We start from the raw sequence: 21,671 nt of genomic DNA on the forward strand, positions 1-21,671 counted from the left end.
AAAGAAAATACACCGAGAGAAAGGTTTGAGAATCCAGGTTTGTGTTCATCCAAACACATAACAGTCGCCCTAAAGTGACTGGAACTGGTTTACAAACCGGTTTGGCAGGTCACACCTCTCAGAGAAGTTTTTTTTTTTTTTTTTTTTTTTTTAACTGCCCAACCTGCATACGGAGGTTCCCAGGCTAGGGGTTCAATCAGAGCCACAGCTGCCCGCCTACACCACAGCCACAGCAACGCCAGATCCGAGCCACGTCTGTGACCTACATGAAAGCTCAGGGCAACGTCGAATCCTTAACCCACTGAGTGAGGCCAGAGATGGAACCTACATCCTCCTGGATACCAGTCAGGTTCTTAACCCACTGAGCCACAATGGGAACTCCTCTTGGTGAACCTTTTTTCTTTCTTTTTGCTTTTTTTTTTAGGGCCACACCCGTGGCACATGGATGTTCCCAGGCTAGGGGTTGAATCAGAGCTGCAGCCGCCAGCCTACACCACAGCCACAGCAACTCAGGATCCAAGCCGCATCTGCAACCTACACCACAGCTCACAGCAGTGGTGGATCCTTAACCCACTGAGCAAAGCCAGGGATCGAATCCGCATCCTCACGGATCCTTGTCAGGTTCGTTAACCCCTGAGCCACAAAGGGAACTCCTTGATGAAGCTTCTGATGGGGTTCCTTCCTCACCAGGCTGACCACAGATCCGAAATAGGCCTCTGAGGGCTTCCCTGTACTGGGCCCACCATCTCACCAGCTGGGCACGGGGACTGCAAGGGGCTGTGCTTGGGAACTCAAGCCACCTTATGGGCTGTCCCTGGGCTGGCTGCACGGGATGTCCCCAGGACACAAGACACACCTTAGAGGTGAGAAAGGACAGCACTGAGCCAGGTAACACTGGAGGTGACAAACTCACTAAGACCATCTTGCTGCCTGGTCTTCTAAAGACCAAGATGAAGGGACCAGAGTGTGCCACCCCCCACTAGGTCAATTGGCCATAAGGAATATATATATATATATGTATATATACATATATATATATATATATTTTTTTTTTGCCTTTTCTAGGGCCGCTCCCGCGACATATGGAGATTCCCAGGCCAGGGGTCTAATCGGAGCGGTAGCTGCCAGCCTATGCCAGAGCCACAGCAACACAGAATCTGAGCCATGTCTGCAACCTACACCACAGCTCACAGCAATGCCAGATCCTTAACGCACTGAGAGAGGCCAGGGATTGAACCCGCAACCTCATGGTTCCTAGTCAGATTCGTTAACCACTGAGACATGACGGGAACTCCCATAAGGAGTATTTTGAACTGAAGGCAAGTGAGAATCAACAAGATGCAGAAAGAGCTCACTTTCCTCCCCTTTTCTGCCTAAAAACATGGCCCAAAAATTCCCTTTGTGAAGGCTCCCCAGTACTAGACAGAGGAGATTCTTACCAGCAAGACAGGGTCGTCACTCAGATGACTTTGCACAAAGAGACCTCATGAAAATAACCCTGGAGTTCTCTGGTGGCCTAGTGGTTAAAGGTCCAGCGTTGTCACTGCTGTGGCGCAGGTTTGATCCCTGGCCCAGGAAGTTTCTCATGCCAAGGGCCCAGCCAAAACAACAACAACAACAACAACAAAAAAAAAAAAAAAAAAAGAAAAAAGAAAATGGCGCAACATTGTAAGTCAACCATACTTTAAAAAAAACCAAACCCTTACCTTCTATTCATTTCCCCCTTATATTTCCCTTGTTTGTTTGTTTTAGCCACGAGTATTTATTGATGGATCAAAGAATATAATTTTAATGGAACAATAAGGCACAACCGTGGATTAAAACAGTTTGCTATGCAGCCAAAAGGAGGAAAAAGCCATACTCTAAGGAATTTAAATATGCAGGCCAAGGAGCCTCTAAAGTACCTCTCCAACAGATCCGTGTCAGACAATTCTTCCCTTTTATACACTTCCTATATTATATCACTTGATCACGAAGTCAGACTGATATTTCACCAAGAATTCCTCAGTCATTTTTTTTCTGTCTTTTTGTCCTTTTAGGGCCACACCCAGGGCATATGGAGGTTCCCAGGCTAGGGGGTCCATCAGGAGCTACAGCTGCCCGCCTACGCCATAGGCACTGCCAAGCCAGATCCAAGCCGCGTCTGCAACCTACACCACAGCTCACAGCAACGCCAGATCCTTAACCCACTGAGTGAGACCAGGGATCAAACCCGCAACCTCATGGTTCCTAGTGGGATTCATCTCCACTGCACCACGACAGGAACTCCCTCTTCAGTCATTTATACGCAAGTCATCAGGCTGGCCACTCTTTGCAATTTGTAGTGGTATTTTTTAAAAAAGCAACTCCCTTCCTAAAATATTGTGTATACATCGTGGATAGCCTTCCAAAGCAAGGAAACAAGCAAGCAAGCAAGGAGTCAGAAAAAAGCAGCCAAGGACAGATATGGACAAATAGACTCATAAAGACGATGTTGGGATGACACAGCCTGAGTCCATGAGGTCTCTAATAAGCTGACTTGAGCAGAGAAGTTGCTCTGGTTCATGCAAAGGCCTGGAGTGCCACCTCACGTTGTGCCACCAGTGCCCCTTGGGATCAGCAGTGGTCTATGAGAGGAGCTGGGAAGTCAGGGTTACCGGGCAGCTAATGATACAATACATTCAATGTTTTGCACCTGTATTAGGAGCTGACTATGGCTTCCAGCATTAACATGTTTCAGGGATAAAATTCATAGAGAATTTTGTGCAAAACTTCAAGACACTGAGGAAAACCTTTAAATCCTGTGGACTGGGATAAATCAGGCATTTCCATAACACTAATCTTTCTACTTGAAAGTGAGAAGTGAAAAACATTCCAAGGCACCTAACACTGCGGCATAAACCATACTGCAGAGGTAGGAACACACAAGACTTTGAGGGTGCCCAGCCTCCTTGTTCAAAAAGCCATGAGAAAGTCCCCCAGCATATTGTCAGCCATTCTAGTGGGGACAGCATTCCCAATCACAGTAAGCCTACAGGCACATGGCTAATTTCTGGAAAGTCTGTACTGTACCAAGAAGACAGCTCTGTGGGTGTGTATGTTGAGAATCAGAGGCCAGTGGTAGAGTGACCTGGGCAAGCCACCTACAAGACCTACCTCTGCACCTCTGACCAAGGCCACCGTCTTTCAAGAACAGCTCCAACCAACAGCCCTTTGCTGACAGAGCCGAGCGCAGGGGACCAAGAGATGCTCACATCTTCAGAGAGAAGTGTTGGTTACAGAAAAGCTCCTGGAGAGGCAACATCCCAGGACCATTTAAGAGTGGAGGTAGATTAAAAACTGCCAGTCTTTAGTCTGGAATAGAAGGAAGGTCTAGAAGTCAGAGTCTGAAGATCTGGGCTTGATTCCTAGCCCAGCTTTCTATTATATCACCAGGCATAAATTCCTTAATCCCTGAGTTTCTATTTTGTTATCTGGAAAAAATACTGAACATGAGGATCAAATTAATAATGTGTGTTAAAATGTAAATGCTTTGCAAACTGTCAATCACGGTGCATGGGAGAAATTATGTCCCTTTGATTGGCCTGGTTGAACCCTTAAATCTAGGCATTCTCGGTGATCACACGCAAGCAAGGTAACCGCAGCCTTTCGATCACAGTCCTTAAGAAGCTCCCCAGAATGTCACCTTCCTTGGGCAGGCCAGGGTTAGGAGGACCTGCTGGGAGACCATTGTAGTAAGACTCTCCCTGCTGAAAGAGCTTCTCTCAGTGGCAGAGGATGAAGGAGGGGGCAACATGTGGGGACAGAGGGGATGGGGTCGGGGAGAACCCTACTGGGTCATTTGCTTAGAACAGCCCAATGCCAGGAGTTCCCATTGTGGCTCAGTGGGTTGAGAACCTGACACAGTGTCAGTGAGGATTCGGATCCTGCATGGCTGTGGCTGTGGTATAGGCCAGCAGCTGCAGCTCTGATGTGACCCCTAGCCCAGGAACTTACGCATGCTGGAGGTATGACTTAAAAAGAAGAAAGAGAGGAAGGAGAAGAAGAGGAGGAGGAAGAAGAAAAAGAAGAAGGAGAAAGCAAAACCAAGGGAGCAGCTGTATGAATGGTCTGCTCATCAAAGTGAAGACACCACAGATCCACTCTCATAGTCCACCTGTTACTCCAAGAACACTGTGTGGTCTTGAACCCGTTTGTACAGGTCACAAAATTAAGCCTTGGGAATATAACCTCACTCATACTTAACGGGTGGCACAAAGACCAGAAAAACTACTGTTCTTAGAACAGCCGGTGATAAAGAGCTTTAACATCCAGCATTTAACCGCTTGGAACATTCGCCCGGCTCTCTGTATTTGTGATCTCCGGGTAACACCACTCTCTGCCTTTTTGCTCTCCCAGCCCTCCCCCCACCAGAATTCCTGTATTAAATCCTTCTCTGTTTGAAAATACCTAAAGTGATTTCTGGTTTTAATGACTGAATACTTACTGATGAACTCTTCTTCGATTTTTTTTTCTTTTAGGTATCTGGGTATAGGCAGGCCTCATTTTATTGTGCTTGAATGTATTGTGCTTCAAAGATACTGCATTTTTCACAAATTGAAGGTTTGTAGCAGCCTTGATTAAGTCTGTGGGGACCATTTTCCCAACAGCATTGGCTCACTTCGTCTCTCTGTGTCACATTTTGGTGATTCTTGCAATATTTCAAGCTTTGTGATTATTACTGTGTGTATTACAATACAATAGTCTGTGATCTAATGTTACCACTACAACTTACTTAAGGCTCAAATAATGGCTAGCAATTTTAGCAAGAAAGTATTTTTTTCCTTAAATCTGTGTATTTTTTAAGACGTAGGCTATTGCCCAATTTTTGCTTCATTTTTAAAGTTTTATTGAAGTGTAGTTGATTTACAATGCTGTGATAATTTCTGCTGTAGCTGTACGCCATTACATACTTAATAAACTGCAGTATAGTATAAACATACCTTTTTTTTTTTTTTTTTTTTTTGGCCATGACCATGGCAGGCAGAAGTTCCGCAGCCAGGCATCAAACCTGAGCTACAGCCCTGACAATGCCAGATCCTTAACCATTAGGCCACCAGGGAGCTTCATGATAACTGCTACAGGCACTGGGAAGCTGAATTTGTGCAACTCAGTGTATTGTGATATTCACTTTATTGCAGTGGTCGGGAACCAAACTCACGCCTGCTCCGACGTATGCCTGTAAATCCCCAAGTTTTCATGTTTGGACGCTGTCCTTTGTCCTCAGCTGGCTGAATTCTTTGACAAGACCTCTTTTTATTTATTTATTTTTGAATATTCTTCAGTTATCAGTATTTCTTCCCACCACCCTCTCAATACTGGCAACATGTGCTGCTGGCCCCTAATTGGAGCCAGCGCCTCTGCTTGTAGACCACTGTTGCATTAAACTGCAAAACAAACTTAAACGTCCTGGGCAGACCCAATTCCATCCTCTGGGGACACCTTTCATCCCACTAGGTCATTAACAAAAAAAGGTCTGTCACAGCAGAACCCTGCCCCTGATGATGGGAGCTATGCATAACTAATGAAGAGGAAAATTGGGAGCTGAAAGGCCTGATCAGACTCAACGTGTTTCTAATAATCTCCACACCTCCCCATCCTCACTTCCCGCTACATCTTCCTTCCGAAATGAGTGCTTCAAATCACTTCAGCCCACTAACGTGATACAGTCAGGGAGGGAAGGATTGGGAGTTTGCGATTAGCAGATACAGCATGGCTAAATGACAGGGTCCCACTGCACTTGCACAGGGAACTATATGCCATATCCTGTGAAAAGCCGTAAAGGAAAAGGCTGTGTGTATGTACAGCAGCATCACTTTGCTGTACAGCAGAAATTAAGACAACATTGTAAGTCAACTGTACAGCAACAAAATTAAAAAAATATATATATGAGGAGTTTCTGTCGTGACACAACAAAAACGAATCTGACTAGTATCCATGAGGTTGCGGGTTCGATCCCTGGCCTTGCTCAGTGGGTTAAGGATCCAGCATTGCCGTGAGCTGTAGTGTAGGTTGCAGATGCAGCTCAGATCTGGCATTGCTGTGGCTGTGGTGTAGGCTGGCTACACCACAATTAGACCCCTAGCCTGGGAACTTCCATATGCTGTGGGTGAGGCCCTGCAAAGACCAAAACAAAACAAAACAAAAACAAATATGAGGTCATTGTGCTTCCATAAGGCTTGGAAGGGTTTACTACTTGTCCAACGTCAAAGAGACTGAAGGAGGCAAAACTAGGATCTGAACCCAGTTTTCTGAGGCCAGAGCTCCAGCTGGGTCTACCATTCAAAAGCAGAGCCTCTGACAGTGACAAGTGAGCCCAGAAAGGCTTCCCAGAGGCAGAGGTGAATGCCAGAGGCCTGCAGTGAGCCAAGAAAACAATAAACAAAGCACTAGATTTTTCTTTTTTTCTTTTTAAAAGGGCCATGCCCACGGCGTATGGAAGTTTCAGGGCTAGGGGTCGAATCAGAGCTGCAGCTGCCGGCCTACACCACAGCCACAGCAACGCCAGATCCAGGCCACATCTGTGATCTATGACACAGCTTGTGGCAATGCTGGATCCTTAACCCCCTGAGTGAGGCCAGGGACCAAACGCGCATCCTCAGATAGACAACGTCAGGTTCTTAGCCCCCTGAGCCACAATGGGAACTCCCAAAGCACTAGATTTTAAATCCCAGCAAAATTCTATCTGTACTCCGCCAACATAAGGCATCTCTCGGATAAACGTTCCCTTCAGATGTTTCTCAGCAACTCTGGAAGCATCACCATGAAAACCTCCAGTTCAGAAGTGTCTTCCAGAGTTCATTTCCCCTAAATCCCACAGACACACAGACAAGAACAGAGGTGGGCAGGATAAGCAGGGAAGGAAACCTGAGGAGAGACTGGAAGGAGGGAGACGACTGGTTTCCCTTATACACCTGTTTCTCCCACTACAAAAAGCACGTATTATTTTATAACTGAAAAGTACCAAATAAGAAAAGAGCTTGTGGCAAAGACAATCAATACTCTCCGTTCACCAAACCCCATTTTTATGTTCTTCTTGCATAACCAGAAGACATCATTTCCCAGCCTCCCTTGCACTTAGTTGGGCTTATGTCACTGGGTCTGACCAAAAGGCTGTGGGCAGAAGCGATGTATACCAGCTCCAGACCTGGCCACAAAACCCCCTACATCATCATCCACACTGGCCCTCTTCCGTGCAAACTTTTGAGGCTGTGTGATTAAGATGACACCATTGCAAGCTGGCTGCAGCCTAGATCCCTGAGTCAATTACTGGAGGAGAGCCGTCAGAGACAGTCCTTGACCTACATCAGATGACGACCTGTTCTATTAAGGCACTGAGAAGATGGGGTTTCTTTGTTACTGCAACATGACCCCACCTATCCTGACTAATATGGAGCTCAGACATGGCAGGGATTTCCAATGTTCCACAGAGGTCCTGACAGTCTCTTGCATGCTTCCCACTGAACTAGCCTTTCGGTGTTTTTGCTAACTGGGTTATTTCCTAAGTTTGTATATGGATATATGTGTGTGTGTGTGTCTTTTTTTTTGCCTTCCTAGAGCCGCTCCCATAGTATATGGAGGTTCCCAGGCTAAGGGTCTAATCGGAGCTGTAGCCACCAGCCTACACCACAGCCACAGCAACACGGGATCCAAGCCACATCTGTGACCTATACCACAGCTCATGGCAACGCCAGATCTTTAACCCACTGAGCAAGGCCAGGGATCAAACCCACAACCTTGTGGTTCCTAGTCAGATTCATTAACCACTGAGCCACGACAGGAACGCCATTTATATGGATATATTTCTGAGTATAGTTCCTTTCCCTTCTTCTCACTTTGCTGTGTGAGTTTGTTCCATAGGGAGAGAAATTAGAGAGGAAATTGTATGTGTTATTTTACATTCTCATTTAAACCAGATCTGAAAAAGGAGGAGATTTTATTAACAATTTTATTCCCCCCTGAGGGACCATTCTGAATTTTACTATCCTATTATTTACTTACTGTTACAGTAAAATCTTGGATAAACCAACAGGGGCTGAGTTGTTTTAGACAGACATGTGTTTCGGAGAACTTGAATTTACACATTTAGGCAGTGAAAGACTGGGCACTCTTTTTTTGGCCACACCCGTGGCATGCAGAAGTTCTGCGGCCAGGGTTCGAACTCACCACAGCTTTGACCCAAGCCACAGCAGTTACAATACCAGGCCCTTAACCCAATGCACCACCAGGGAACTCCAAAATGCTGTGGACTTTTAAATGTTCTGAGAAAAATATTTATGAAGCATAGTTGGTGAAGGAGAGAGACACAGTCTGCCTTTTTCTAGGTGATTCAGGACTCACGCAGGTTCCTTGAAGGTGCCATGCTCCCCTGAGGGCTTGGCACATGCTGTTACCTCTGCTTAGAATAGTCCTTCTCTGCCTTTGCCTCCTCAAACCCTCCTTATCCTTTGGCTGTCAGCTCAAAGACCATTTCCCTTGGTACAACTGTATCCATTCACTAAAACTCATTGCACTGTTCACTTAAAATGGGTGAATTTGGTGATACGTAGATTGTACCTCAAAAAAACTATTAAGGAGTTCCCATTGTGGCTCAGTGGGTTAAGGACCCTATGTTGTCTCCATGAGGTGGATTTGATCCCTGGCCTCATTCAGTGGATTAAGGATCCTATGAGCCATAGCGTAGGTCACAGATGCAGCTCAGTCTGGTGTTGCTGTGGCTGTGGCGTAGGCCTGCAGCTTGGATTCAACCCCTGGCCCAGGAACCATATGCTGCAGGTGTGGCAAAAAAAAAAAAAAAAAAAAAAAACTACTAAAAACAAAACACATCATCAAGGAGGTAAAGCAAGCCAACCCTCCCCCCATAAATATGGAAAAGAGGAGGGAAAGCTTCCCATGGGAGAAACCTGGCGAAAACTATGTCGCCAGGTGGTCAAGGTCAACACCAACCATGATAAGTAACGTGGACAGGCCATACCCTTGATATATGATGAAAACGGCCTTTATGTCTGTGGTCTTCCTCCCAGCAACCGTAACTCCAATCTAATCATGAGAAAGTTCCAACAGAGGCATATCCTACAATATCTCTAACTAGTCGTCCCCAAACCTGACAAGGTCATCAAAACCAATAAAGAACCAAAAAACTGTCATAGCTGAGAGGAGCCTAATGAGACATGAGGATTACATGGGGGACCCTGGAACAGAAAAAGAATATTAGGTACAAACTAAGGAACTCTGAAAAAAGTACAGACCTTCATTAAGAATAATGTATTGATCTTTGGAGTTCCCGTTGTGACCCAGCAGGTTAAGAGCCGGACTAAGTATCTATGAGAAATCGGGTTCCATCCCTGGCCTTGCCCAGTGGGTTAAGGATCCAGCACTGCCATGAGCTGTGGTGTAGGGTGTAGGTTGCAGACACTGCTTGGATCTGGCGTTGCTGTGGCTGTGGTGCAGGCTGGCAGCTGCTGCTCCAATTGAACCCCTAGCCTGGAAACCTCCGTATGCCATGGGTGTGGTCCTAAAAATCAAAACAAACAAACAAAAAAAGTATCAACAGTGGCTCATTACTTGTGACAGATGTCGCAGGTAACGTTCATAATAAGAGAGAGACCAAGTTCGGAATCGATGGGGAATGCTCCATACTATATTCACAATCTCTCTGTAAATCTAAAACTATTGTAAAAAATAAAGTTCATTTAATTCACATTTTGAGAAAACTGCTCCAGTTTCTCAAACCACATCAGCACCCCCCCAGCCCTCCCCACTGTAGGCCATCTAGCCATCTAGACTATGCACTAAACAAATTCGTTAACCTCCCACCGTACGCAATTCCGTTTGCGTGTCTCGCTCACTGTAGCCTTGGATGTTCGCAATGGCTGGAGTGTGAGAGACGTCAAGGGTTGAGGCGGATTTTAGAGCAGAACATCCAGAGTGAGGGAAAAATGAGTAACCAAGGAGTCACCAAAGGCTTCGAGGCCAGCTTCACAGCTGTGTGAGCAAAGCCAACAGAGACCCCACCCCAGGCTGGCAGGGACCTCTGTGGAGGCTCTTGGCCACGCTGGATCCAGGCACAATCCCCCAACGGAGCGGCCTGTCCACTGCAGGTTGGGGTACAGACCCCTGGGAAGGGGGAACTGGCTTCCCTGTTCCTGCCTGGGGCCCCCCGGGTTCACTTTGCACCAGGACGGGCAGATTCTGGAGCTGGTCCTGCTTGAAGATTTCTATCTGGAGCAACAGGATGCTTCGGTAGTACCAGTGGCCAACATGGGGAAGAGTAGGATGGGGTGAGAGGTGCAGTTTCGGTCAAGTTTAATCTCAAGATGCCTGTGAGACATCTCATTGACAAGGTCAAGTAAGCAGTTATGAACATCTGTCTACCCACAGCTCAGGAAAGGATGAAGGTGTAGGTATAAAGCTGGAATTCATCAGCCTGTAGACAGAGCTTAAAACCAGGAGAGTGGTGATGCAGCTGTTGTGAAAACAAAGGAGGACGGGTCCTAAAAAAAATTAAACATGGAATTATCACGTCCAGCGATTCCACTTCTGGGTATGTACCCAAAAGAAGTGAAAGCCGACTTGAACAGATACGTGTACGCCCATGTTCAGAGCAGTGTTATTCACAATAGCTGAAATGTGGAAACATTTTGTGTGCTCATGTGCAGACAAAGAAATTGGTGTAAACATGCAATGGGATATTCTTTTTTTTTTTAATTTTATGGCCACACCCATGGCATTTGAAAGTTTCTGGGCCAGGGATGGAATCCGAGCCACACCTGTGAGCCATGCCACAGCTGCAGCAATGCCAGATCCTTTCAACCAAGTGTTCTGGGCCACAGATTGAACCCGTGCCTCTGCAGCAACCCAAACCACTGCAGTCAGGTTCTTAACCCACTGTACCACAGTGGGAACTCCCCAGTGTGATATTCTTTTTTTTTTTTAAGGCTGCACCACAGCCACAGCAATGTAGGATCCTAGCCACGTCTGTGACCTACACCACAGCTCATAGCAATGCTGTGTCCTCAACCCACTGAGCGAGGCCAGGGATCGAACCCACGTCCTCATGGGTACTAGTCAGGTTTGTTAACCACTGAGCCGTGACAGGAACTCCCCTCGTGTGATATTCTTCAATCTTAAAAAGGAAGGCAATCTTGGAGTTCCCTTGTAGCACAGGAGGTCAAGGATCCAACTTGGGTTGCTGCTGTGCCAGGGTTCAATCCCTGGCCCGAGAACTTCCATGTGCAACAGGTGCAGCCAAGAGAAAAAAAAAAAAAGGAAGGAAATCCTGACCCAGGCTAATAGGGACGAACCTTGAGGTCATTACGCTCAGTGCAAGAAGCCAGTCACTAACGGGCAGTACTGTGTGATTCCACTCATATGAGGAACCTAGAACAGTCAAGTTCATGGAACAGGGGCTGGGAGCAGAGGAAGATGGGGAGTTATTGCTTAATGGGTACAGAGTTTCAGTTCTGCAAAAAGAAGAAGTTCTGGAGGTGGATGGTAGTGATGGTTGCACAACAGTGTGAATGCACTTGGTGCCCCTGAAATTGCCCTTAGAAATGGCCAAAATGGTCACCTTTATGTCAATAAAAAAAGAACTTATTTATTGAATGCTTCCTCTATGCCCACCACTCTTCTAAATGCTTGTCTTATTTAAAACGTATACAGCCCCTCATAACAATCTTTAAGGGAGATATGACATCATCAACCCCATTTTACAAACAAGAAAACCAGTGACCAGAGATGTTAAGGAACAGGCCCAAGCTCACACAGCATCTAAGTGGCTGGCCAGGAATGAGACTCAGGTGTTCTGATTCCAGGGCCCAAGCTTTTTTTTTGGTCTTTTTAGGGTGGCACATGCGGCAAATGGAGGTTCCCAGGCTGGGGGTCAAAATGGAGCTGCAGTTGCCAGCCTATACCATAGCCACAGCAACTCGGGATCCGAGCTGCATCTGTGACTTACACCACAGCTCATGGCAATGCCGGATCCTTAACCCACTGAGCGAGCCAGGGATCAAACCTGTGTCCTCATGGATACTAATCAAGTTTGTTACCGCTGAGCCACAATGGGAACTCCCCCCTTTTTTTTTTTTTTTAAACATACTGTACCACCTGCCAAAAGAGATTTTATGATGTGCTATTCGAATACACGTTCCACAAGAAAACACTAATTTTAAAAGTTAAAGGCTGACTTTACAGCCCACAAGCAGCTAGGTCCTGGCCTTTCACCACATTCTAACATCACTTCCCAGCACAGAGTCTGGCACCAGAGACGGAGGAAAAGTCACCCAGTTACGATCACTGTATCATCTCTGAGAAAAGAGCTCTGCGTCCAGAGACACTGCCAGGAAACACATACCAGCAGGTCTCCCACTGCGTGGAAAGGCCAGGCTCCCCCACAGCCCCTTTCCTGGTCCTTAGGAGGACTCAGCCTGGACTAAGCCAGCCCAGGAGGCCAGAGGGCTGGGCCCCCATCCAGGACAGGTGGGCTGCGGGGGGAGAGGTGCAATTCCTTGGCGTGGGAGAGAGGCAGTTCCTGGGCTATTTTTAAGTTGCTCTGTGATGTTTTCAATTAAACCTCTCAGATGGGAGCAGCGCCAAAGTTGTGGAAATGCAAGGCCTGCACCTGGGAACAAACATGGTGGTAGGACCATGTTATGCAGAAGTTCTTATTGATGAAGCAAAGTTAGGGCTGGTGGGCAGAGGGCAGGTATAAACCATCCATGTGGATTCAGTCTAGAGATCAGAATTCCCTCACTCAGGGAGTTCCCATTGTGGCTCAGCAGTAACGAACCTGACAAGTATCCATGAGGACTTGGGTTCGATCCCTGGCCTCACTCAGTGGGTTAAGGATCCAGCGTTGCTGTGAGCTGTGGTGTAGGTTGCAGACGTGGCTCAGATCCAGCGTTGCTGCAGCTCCGATTTGACCTCTGGCCTGGGAACTTCCAAATGCCTTGGGTGGGGGCCCTAAAAATACAAAAAAAAAAAAAAAATCCCTCACTCAGAGATACATCCCAAACTGCCAGGAATTTCCATGGGCCAGTGCTGGCTCTGAGCAGGCCTGGGTCACGGAAATGGACGCAAAGCGGGAAAGGGCCAGATGACAAGGATGCAAAATGCCTTCCTGGCTCAAGTCCTGGGCAGATGGAAGAGGGCGAGTGGCCTTATATTTTTATAAGGCAGAAGCCTCAGACTGAATAACTCCTCCAGAGCATAGGAGGCCCAGGCCCCATGGGGTTGAGCAGGCAGCCCTCTACCTCCCAAACCTGCAAGGTAGATGTGGACCCCGCCAGGTGGAAATGAACTTGACCCATCACCATCCTCTAAAGGATTCCTTGACTCCCAGGCCCTTCTTTGTGGTAGGAAGGACCTGACCTCAGCTGGGTCAGATCTTCTGGGTGGGCAGGGCCAAGACCCCTCCTGATCAGGGAGCCCTGCCCTTGTTACAGTCACACAGACAGAAAGGGACTGAAACAGGGAGCCTTTCTCTGGTCCCACCTTCCAGGAGAACTGAACAAAGTTCTTTTTTTTTTTTTGTTCTTCTTTTTAAGGCCCACTCACGGCATATGGAGGTTCCCAGGCTAGGGGTTGAATCAGAGTTGTAGCTACGGGCCCCAGCCACAGACACAGCAATGTCAGACCCAAGCCACGTCTGCGACCTACAGCACAGCTCTGGGAATGCCGGATCCTCAACCCACTGAGCCAGGGATTGAAACTGCGTCCTCATGGATGCTAGATGGATTCGTTTCTACTAAGCCGTGATGGGAACTCCTGAGCTAAGATCTAATTAAAAAGAAAAAAAAAATCAGCACCTCTCTCATTTGTTGCTAAGCACAAGCTTTAAGCACTTGCTTATCTCCACCCACCACCCCAGCAGACACTCATCTTCCTAACTCTAATCGCTCCATAGCTACTGCTGTCTTGAGATGCTTGGGATCCGCCCAAATGGACATACACACATTTAAATATGTACGTGTGTGCATAGCAGCTATAACAGTATACCACAGCCTGAGGGGCTTAAACAAAAGAAACATATTGTCTCACAGTTCTGGAGGCTGGACGTCCAAGTTCAAGGTGTGGGCAGGGCTGGTTTCTGCTGAGGCCTCTCTCCTTGGTTGGTAGATGGCTGCCTTCTCACTGTGTCCTCACATGGGCTTCTGTCTGTATGTGTCTTTCTTAGTCCATCTGGGCAGCTATAACAAAATACCATATGCTCAGTGGCTTATAAATAGCAGAAATGTATGGCTCCCAGTTCTGGAAGCTGGAGGTCCAAGATGAGGACAGATTTAGTGTCGGGTGAGGGCCTGATTTCTGGTTCATAGATGGCTGTCTTCTCGCTGTGTCTTCACGCAAGGAAGGGGTGAGGGAGCTCTCTGAGGCTTCTTCTAGAAGGGCACTAATCCCATTCGTGAGGGCTCCACCCTCATGACCTACATCCCTGCCAAAGGTCCAGCCTACACTGGGGGGTAGGTTTCAACATGACTTCTGGGGGGACACAAACATTTTATCTACAGGTGTCTGTGTCCTAACCTCTTCTTCTAAAGGATACATTGTACTGGATAGGGGCCCATCTATACCTCCCAATTTTTACCTAAATTACCTCTTTTTTTTTTTTTTTTTTTTTTTTTTTTGTCTTTTTTGCTATTTCTTCGGGCCGCTCCCGAGGCATATGGAGGTTTCCAGGCTAGGGGTCCAATTGGAGCTGTAGCCACCGGCCTATGCCAGAGCCACAGCAACGCGGGATCCGAGCCGCGTCTGCAACCTACACCACAGCTCACGGCAACGCCGGATCATCAGCCCACTGAGCAAAGGCAGGGACCAAACCCGCAACCTCATGGTTCCTAGTTGGATTCATTAACCACTGTGCCATGACGGGAACTTCCCTAAATTACCTCTTGAAAGGCCCTATCTCCAAATCACATCCTGAGGTTTCTGGGGGTTAGGGCTTCAACATATGAATGCCCAGGGGAGGCAGGGAGAGGGTCGGGGGACACCAAATTCAGCCCCACACAGCATGGAAATGACTAAAGAGGTTCTACTGAACACAGCACCAGCACAAGGCCAAGCAAAAAAGGTTCCTCTAACTTATTGGAAAGAGCTAAATTTATGGCAAGGGAGGCAGAGAAACTAGATTGTTTTGTCATCTTCACTTCCATGCTCACCCCTTTTAAGTGGGTTTTCAAAAACAACACCCATCATGGTAAATCTCAGCCCTTGTTAGCCAGGGTTTTCTCCTCCATGTGCTTACTACTGCAGTTCTGTGGTCCTGTCTCAAACAAAGCAAGACGAATGATCAAAACCAATCCAGCATGTTAGCATTATCTGCAGGAAGAGCCAGTCAGTAAGCAAGAGGACCCAGCCTCTCAGGGTCACCAAGCTCACACCCAGAATTCCACCAAGCAGAAATAACAAGTAGAGGAGTTGACACCGCTGTTTAGAGGATTAGGAACCCAACAATGTTCAGGGGCCGGGGGGGGGAGGCGGTGAGAAATAGCAAGTGGTGATATTTGGAGCATTCCTCTTGTGATTTTTCTTTTTCCTACCCATCAGAATATTATGCTGTTGAGAACACAGTTCATCTTGAAATCCATCTTGCTCTTTTTTGTCACACTTGATCAGCCTCATCTCCTATCATTAAAAATTATTCATCCACCTACCGAATGGCTGCATAATACTCCAAGGTGTTTCATACCAGGATGTACCTAACCATCTCTGATATTTTGGAAGCAACACTTTGGTTACAAATGTTACAAACACAATTACAAATAAGGCTGCCAAACATGGTGGGTCAACAGGCTAGCCTGCACTTGTAAGCATTTCTTGAGGCTAGACTCCTATTGGTGAACTTACTCTAATACACATGTACCTATTTTGAAGCCTTTGGGAACAGAGGAAAAAGAACTCTCTTCTCATGTCCTGTGACTTTGCGGGTCAGGCCCTCCCATGATGCTCAGCCAGCATTTGGTCCTATGTTCTTACCAAGGTATCCTTGCCCTCTGCCCCCTCTCCACCCAAGCACAATTACTACTTCCAATAATTACAGGGTTCTGTGATAGGTACGAGGAATAAAAAGGCGATGCAGCTGCTAGCAGAGGGAAAAGGTGAGGAAGGGCGTAGCAAAGCTTGCATTCACAAAGCACTTTGCCTCCAGAGATCTCAAAGGTTTTCTGAGACACGGTCTCATTAATCGTTATAGGTCTGTTATTTGTCTTTCGGATACAGATCCAAACATAAACCTTATTTGTTGGCTTGTCTTTATGCACGGACTGTGCTCCTGTTTTCTTTTCTTTTCTTTTTTTTTTTTTGTGTGTGTGTCTTTTTGCCATTTCTTGGGCCGCTCCCGCGGCATATGGAGTTTCCCAGGCTAGGGATCTAATCGGAGCTGTAGCTGCCAGCCTATGCCAGAGCCACAGCAACTCGGGATCTGAGCCGCGTCTGCAACCTACACCACAGCTCACGGCAACACCAGATCGTTAACCCACTGAGCAAGGGCAGGGACCGAACCCGCAACCTCATGGTTCCTAGTTGGATTCGTTAACCACTGTGCCATGACGGGAACTCCTTTTTTTTTTTTTTTTTAGAATGTTTCCTCTTTTCTTTCTTATTTTTTTTTTTTGTTTTGTTTTGCTATTTCTTGGGCCGCTCCCGTGGCATATGGAGGTTCCCAGGCTAGGGGTGGAATTGGAGCCGTAGCCACCGGCCTCTGTTTTCTTGATGTTCCCTAAAGTGGCTTTTATGTTTGGGACTTCTGGTTCACGCAGAAAGTTAAAAAAATAAAAATAAAAAAAAAAATAAAGCCCCAACTGGGGTCACCCTTTAAGACCCATAGGAGGAAAGGAGGAAGGAAAACTGGTCTCACTTTAAGAATGAACACAGAAGTTAAGTAACCCAGGGAAGTTAAGTCACCGAGCACAGAGTGAAAGGACAATTCAGGGCAGAAGCCCTAAATGACAGCTGCACAGGAGGTAGGCTGCTTTCTGTCAAAGTCGCTTGCTTGCACCTTTCGGCATAAATACGCTCACAGTTTCTGACCTTGTAGACATTATGAAATGGATGGTGAGAGAGAGAATACTGACTCCCCAAAGAGGTCCACCTGACTTCAGAACCTGTGAATACATAACTTTATGTGGCAAAAGGGACAGACTTTGCAGATGTGATTCAATAAGGCTCCTGAGATAGAGAGATGATTCTGGATTATTGGGTGCAAACACAAGGAACCTTATAAGAAGGAGGCAACACTTCTGTGCATCAAAAGACACTATCAAGGAGTTCCCATTATGGCTTAGCACTAATGAACCCAACTAGTATGCATAAGGATCAAGGTTCAATCCCTGGCCCCGTTCAGTGGGTTTAGGATCTGGCGTTGCCATGAGCTGTGGTGCAGGTCACAGATGCGGCTCAGATCTGGCGTTGCTGTGACTGTGGTGTAGGCTGGCAGCAGCAGCTCTGATTTGACTCCTAGTCTGGGAACTTTCATATGCTATAGGTACAGCCTTAAAAAATACAAAAAAAAAAAAAAAAAAAAAAAAAAAAAAAAAAAGACACTATCAAGAGAGTGAAAAGACAACCCAAGGATGAGAGAAAGTATCTGCAAATTGTATGTCTGATAAGGAATTGATATCCAGAATATATGAAGAACTCCTACAACTCAACAATAAAAAGACAAACAACCCGATTAAAAATGGGCAAAGGGGAGTTCCTGTTGTGGCTCAGTGGAAACGAATCTGACTAGTATCCATGAGGATGCAGATTTGATCCCTGGCCTCACTCAGTGGGTTAAGGATCTGGCGTTGCCATGAGCTGTGGTGTAGGTCACAGACGCAGCTTGGATCTGGCGTTGCTTTGCCTGTGGCGCTACAGCTACAGCAGCTACAGCTCCAATTCAACCCCTAGCCTGGGAACCTTTATACACACACACACACACACTGTGGGTGCAGCCCTAAAAAACAGACAAAAAAAAAAAAAAAAAAAAAGGCAAAGGATTTAAATAGACATTTCTCCTAAGAAGATACATGAATGTCCAATGAACACGTGAAAGCATGCTCAATATCATTGTCACTAAAGAAATTACCACTACAACAAGAAGAGTTCCCATTGGGTTAAGAGCACAACACAGTATCTGTGAGGATGAGGGTTCCATCCTTGGCCTCACTCAGTGGATTAAGGATCCTGTGTTGCCACAAGCTGTGGCATAGGCCACAGATGTGGCTCAGATCCAGCATTGCTGTAGTTGTGGCATAGGCCGGCAGCTGCAACTCCTGGCCAGGGAACTTCCATATGCCACAGGTGTGGCCATAAAACCAAAAAAAAAAAAAAAAAAAAAAAAAATCTACAGGAAAAAACCAGTTCACACTCACTAGGCTAATTATAATCCTAAAAACAGATAATAACACATGTTAGTGAGGATGTGGAGAAATTGGAACCCACCCCTACTGCTGGTGGGAATGTAAAACAATACAGCTACTATGGAGAAGAGTTTGGTAGTTCCTCAAAAATCTAAACATAGCATTTTCATAGAATCCCACAATTCCAGTTTTAGATATACAACCAAAAGTGAAAACAAGAACTTGAACTGATACTTGTACTCCAGTGTTCACTGCAGCATTATTCACAAAATCCAGAAGAAAAAGAAAATGGAAGTAAGCCAAGTGCCCACAGAGTGATGAATATTTGAACAAGATGTGATATATATACATTCAATGGAGTATTATTCAGTCATAAAAGGAATGAAGTTCTAAAATATCCTACTACATGGATGAACAGTGAAAACATATATTAAGTGAAAAAAAGCAAAAACAGGAGTTCCCCTTGTGGCTCAGCGATAGCGAACCCAACTAGTATCCATGAGGATGTGGGTTCGATCCCTGGTCTCTCTCAGTGGGTTAAGGATCTGGCGTTGCCATGAGCTGTGGTGCAGGTCAAAGATAAGCTCAGATCCCATGTTGCTGTGGCTGTGGTGTAGGCTGGCAGCTACAGCTCTGATTTGACTTCTGGCCTGGGAACTTCCATATGCCAGGGTGCGACCACTAAAAAAAGCAAAAAAAAGAAAAAGAAATAAGAACAAAGACAAAACCAAAAAAGGATAAATACTGCATGACTTCATTTACATGAAATATGTAGAACAGGCAAATTCATAGAGACAGGAAATAGACTCAAGATACCATCAGCCAGAAGGAAGGAATGTGAGCTTATTGTTTCATAGGTACAGAGTTTCTGTTTGGGTGAGGAAAGGTTTTGGAGACAATGGTAATGGTTGCACTACATTACAAATGTAATTAATGCCACTGAATCATACACTCGAAAAATGGTTAAGTGCCAAATTTTATGTTATACATACTTTACAACAATAAAAATAAAGAAGGAGGAGTTCCCGTCGTGGCGCAGTGGTTAACGAATCCGACTAGGAACCATGAGGTTTCGGGTTCGGTCCCTGCCCTTGCTCAGCGGGTTAACGATCTAGCGTTGCCATGAGATGTGGTGTAGGTTGCAGGTGCGGCTCAGATCCCGAGTTGCTGTGGCTCTGGCGTAGGCAGGTGGCTACAGCTCCGATTCGACCCCTAGCCTGGGAACCTCCGTATGCCGCGGGAGCGGCCCAAGAAACAGCTAAAAAGACCAAAAAAAAAAAAAGAAGAAGGAGGCAAGAGAGTAAAGGTCAAAAAAAGCAAGACTCAAGGATGGAAGCAGAGATTGGAGCAATGCACTTTAAAGATCAGCTAAGAAATATGAGCAGTCTCCAGAAAAACAAAAGACAGGTTCTTTCTAGAGCTTCCAGAAGGAACGCAGCCCTGCCAACTCTTGATTTACAGCCTTCTGAAACTCCCCTGAGACTTCTGACCTCCAGAACAGTAAAATAATAAATTGTGTTGCTCTAAACCACTAAGGTGATTTGTTATAGCAGCAATGGGTAACCAATACCCAGACATAACATCTAATATTAGAGTTCACTAACCTGATACATGAATTCACTATTTAGTTGATCCACGTGACTTTTAAAATCCCACATCACGTTGTGGCTCAGGGTTAGGGTTAGGGTTAGGGTTAGGGTTAGGGTTAGAGTTCCCATTGTGACTCAGTGGGTTACACACCCTGCTAGTATTTGTGAGAATGCAGGTTTGATCCCTGGCTTCACTCAGTGGGTTAAAGATCCGGTGTTGTCACAAGCTGTCACAGATGTGGCTCGGATCCCACATTGGCCAGCAGCTACAGCTCTGATTGGACCCCTAGCCAGGGAACTTGCATATGCTGCCGGTGTGGCCCTAAAAAGCGGGGGGGGAAAAAAAAATTCCACATCAAAGCACCCCACAGTTTGGCTGCAAGTGCTAAGTGGGCGTGAAGAGCCCACTGGAATTCTCTGAGTGACCTGGGCTATCAGACAGTGGTGCCCTTTCATGAAAAGCTAAGTTGTGAAATGGATGCAATGAAGGATATCCCAAAGAAAAATATTCCTGCAAAAACAACCCTGAAAATGCATGCATATCTTAACTGTATAATGTGTGCAAATTATAGCTTTGTGACACAAAGTGGGACTGACTTTAGGGACCAAATTCTTGTGTTCACTGCCTCCCATGTCTTCTCGTTCCACATTTACATTCCCTGGGCCTGGCTTCTTACTACACTGTCCCTTGAGGGCTGGAACCAGGTCATTTTATTTTAAGTTTTATTGAGGAGTTCCCTTTGTGGCTCAGCTGGTTAAGAACCTGATGTTGTCTCTATATGGATGCAGGTTCGATCCCTGGCCTCATTCACTGGGTTAAGAAACCAGTGTTGCCACAAGCTGCAGATGTAGCTCAGATCCGGTGTTGCTGTGGCTGTGGTGTAGGCCACAGCTGCAGCTCTGTTTCAACCCCTGGCCTGGGAACTTCCATATGCTGCAGATGTGGCCATAAAAAGAAAAAAAAGTTTTATTGAAAGTATTTTAGGAGTTCCCATCATGGCTCAGTAGTAATGAACCTGGCTAGTTCAATCCCTGGCCTTGCTCAGTGGGTTAAGGATCCAGCATTGCTGTGACCTGTGGTGTTAAGTTGCAGACACGGCTCGGATCCCGAGTTGCTGTGGTTGTGGCATAGGCAGGCATCTACAGCTCCTATTTGCCCCTAGCCTGGGAAGCTCCATATGCCTCAGGTGCAGCCCTAAAAATACAAAAAAGACCAAAAAAAGGTATTTTAAAGTTTTCCAGTTGACTTAAATGTTATGATCATTTCTGATGTACAGCAGTGATTCTGTTATACACATCCATTCTTTTTTCAGATTCTTTCCCCACAAAGGTTATCACAGAAGAGTGGGTAGAGTTCCGTGTGCTATATAGCAGGTCCCCATTAGCCAATCATTACATACACCACAGTTGGAACTAAGTCTTGTCAAGCTTGGTACCTATGGCACAGAATTTACATTTTCATCCTTATCTCTAATTATGGAAATAAAGACTTTCTTTTTGATAAACTACTAGATGGGGAGATAAGTATTATGGAGAGTATCCCAAAAGATTAGGAGGGACCAGCATGTCCCAAGGACATCTACATGCTAATAAAGACACCTGGAGATATAATAGTACTAACTTCATAGAACCTATAGAAATTTCATACGCAGCCCCGCTATCTCCCCACCACCTCTCCTAACACTAAGACCTTGATTCCTAGGTATACCCTGGTGGTATTTCTCTA

At 46.1% G+C, this 21,671-nt stretch overlaps 1 long non-coding RNA gene across 1 annotated transcript in view; it reads right to left on the bottom strand.

Annotated features, from left to right (window-relative positions):
• Window positions 1-21,671, bottom strand: part of LOC110255692 — a 75,755-nt gene that overhangs the window by 3,977 nt on the left and 50,107 nt on the right. Inside the window, exon 3 of the long non-coding RNA XR_002336355.1 lies at window positions 14,056-14,204. This is a non-coding gene — a long non-coding RNA (uncharacterized LOC110255692). The remainder of the gene's footprint in view (window positions 1-14,055; window positions 14,205-21,671) is intronic.

The sequence above is a fragment of the Sus scrofa genome, chromosome 10 (genome assembly GCF_000003025.6).
Source record: "Sus scrofa isolate TJ Tabasco breed Duroc chromosome 10, Sscrofa11.1, whole genome shotgun sequence".
Lineage (NCBI taxonomy): Eukaryota > Metazoa > Chordata > Mammalia > Artiodactyla > Suidae > Sus > Sus scrofa.